Genomic DNA, 2,964 nt, shown 5'->3' with positions numbered 1-2,964 from the left:
CTGAGACCAAACAGTTCCTCTAGGGCAATACTTCTTAGACTTTTGGGGCAGAGCAAAACAAGATTCCACAACCTGCCTACATCATCTCTTCTCTTTTTCTAGCAGTAAAAGAACTCAGTGATTACAAAGAATTAGAGAGGAAAAAAATAAGTATCAAAGTAGCAGCAATGCAGCAGTTATGAGAAGAATGATTAACAAAGATAAACCCTAAGAAGAATTCTACAATTACGTTAATGAACACAAAGATAGCAGCAACTGAAAGCCCTGGGAGTGATGAAGCACTAGAAAGAAATTGTCCTTCTGAAGTGGCAGGAATTACTCCTCTCTGTGTTGTACATTGCAGCATGGCCATGTGTTGTGCGACAGCCAGACTTGATGATTATGTACTAAACCAGGGTTTTAGAAAAATGCAAAATTGTAGTGATTCTTAATAACTCACTTAGTAGCTTTTGGCCATGTATATAACTGAAAGTCTGTGGAATGAATCTCCATTTTGTTGTAAGAACTGAGGAAAGTACTTGCATTTTGGAATCAGGAAGTCTTTCGAAGTCACCCAGTGGGCATTGGACCATACTTTGAGAAACATTGCTATAGTGCAATGAGTGAGAGTGAAATGGAATGATCTGTAACTCCTGTACACCCATACGCTGCCCCATGGTCTCAAGTTAGTCTCTATCCCATACCCCACATTGGCCAACCAGCCTTGATTCTAGATTTTGTAGTTTGGAAAAGAACCATTATAATGCCCTGTTGGGGGAGGCATGCCTTCTCCATCCAGCACTTTGCCCCAACTCTGGCATCTTCTGTTTATGCTGTCACAATCCTTACCAAAGTGATGTATTCATTTGCTTTTTAAATCTTCTTCATGATGCCAGCATATAGCTTCTTAAAGGCTAGGGCACATCTGATACATCTTGAGCACACATGCCTTATTACTGGTGCCCTGACCACAGCAAGCCTGGTGTCCCCTAGAAATGTGTTCTTGTAGACTTTCCAAGTCCTTGCATTCTCAGGGAGATTACTACTTAAAAGCAAGACTACCTTTTCTGTCAAGGACGGAAGGTAACATTGTTGACCGCGATCAGTAAAGGGCTCAGAAATTTGACTTTAATTCATTGATTATAACTTTATTCCTCTGGGAAACTGAATAATTAGGGAAAATGTCAAGGTTGGCTCATTTTCCTCAAAAGGGGAGAAAAATATGTAAATCCAGAAGAAAATCATTTAATTTTCAAGAATTCTTTGGATTTATTTTTCAAAGAACATCTATGTCCAAATAAGACATATTTACCAACCAGTCGAGAAAGATGCCATCTCTGATCGAGGAGAACATAAGGTGTTCATTACTCTTAAATGTTAAGCATTACGCATCATGAGTGTTCTTGCTGATTCAAAGGCTAATTTTGACAGTGTTAGCAGAAGGGCAAATTGATGTACTCAGACCCTTGACGAAGTGTGTTCAGCACCTAACAACAGACCCCCAAAATACATGAAACAAAAACTAACAGAATTGGAGGGAGAAATAGACAATTGAACAATAATGGCAGGCAACTTCAATACTCCACTTTCAATAATGGATAGAGCAACTAGACAGAAGATCAACAAGGAAATTGTCTCAGTCTCTTTGGGCCAGTATAAAAGAATACCACAGACTGGGTGGTTTATAAACAACAGAAATTCATTTCTCACAGTTCTAGAGGGTGGGAAGTCCAAGATCAAGGCACCAGCAGATTTGGTGTCTGGTGAGAACTTGCTTCCTGGTTCATAGATGGCCATCTTCTCCCTGTGTTCTCACACAGCAGAAGGGGCAAGGAAGCTCTCTGGGGTTTCTTTTATAAGGCACTAATTCCATTCACGAGGGCTGCACCGTCATGACCTTTTCACCTCCCAAAGGCCCTACCTCCTAATACCATCACACTGTGGATTAAGTTTCAACATATGAATTCGGGGTGGGGGGACATAGACATTCAGTCTATAGCAGAAATAGAAGACTTGAATAACACTATAAACCAACTAGATATAACTGACATCAGCAGAACACTCCACTCAACAACATCAGAGTACACGTTCTTCTCAAGTGCACATATGGCACATTGTCCAGGACTTGTTTCATGTTAGGCCATAAAACAAGTCTCAATAAATTTAAAAGGATTGAAATCATGGCAAGTATGTTCTCAGATTACAATAGAATGAAATTAGAAGTCAAGAACAGAAAGAAGTTTGGGAAATTCACACGTGGAACTTAAACAACACTCGTAAATAACCAATCAGTCAAAGAAGAAATCACAAGGGAAATTAGAAAATACTTTGAGACAAATGAAAATGAAAATACAAGATACCAAACTGTGGCACGCAGCAAAAGCAGTGCTTAGAGGGAAATTAATAGTTGTAAATGCCTATATTAAAAAAGAACAAAGATCTCAAATCAATAACCAACCAATCAAATCAATAACCAACCAATCAAATCAATATTAGCAGCTCCGTATTTGGGAACCAGGCCCTTTGTCATCTTAGAGTAAGCTTAACCCATATCTACATAAATGGCAAATGATTAAACTGATGCATGAATGGAAATATCAGCCCTTTTAAATGGTAAAATGTAATAAGCTAAAACAATCTATATAAACACTGTAACAACATAATAGAAGCTGGGAAATAAAAAGTAATCACCTGTAAGATCACCATTTATCATAATACTCAAGTTGATATCTTCCCTTCCAGTTTTCCCCTTGGGTTTACATATGGAATGCAATACAACTAAGTTGCTAACAATATGGGGCTTTAGGTCATGAAGACTTGGTCTCATTACCTTCTACCTTTGCAACTTTGAGCTCTATGTCTCTATTTCCTCATTTCATAAAAAGCAGAAAATGGTGTCTCCCTCATAGGGTTTAGGATTAGGGAGATGTGAAGGATTAGGGAGAAGTATTTTAAAAAGTACATCTAGGCATAGCACCTGGTACA

Source organism: Eschrichtius robustus, chromosome X, assembly GCF_028021215.1.
Source record: "Eschrichtius robustus isolate mEscRob2 chromosome X, mEscRob2.pri, whole genome shotgun sequence".
Classification (NCBI taxonomy): domain Eukaryota; kingdom Metazoa; phylum Chordata; class Mammalia; order Artiodactyla; family Eschrichtiidae; genus Eschrichtius; species Eschrichtius robustus.
This window is presented reverse-complemented; position numbering follows the sequence as displayed.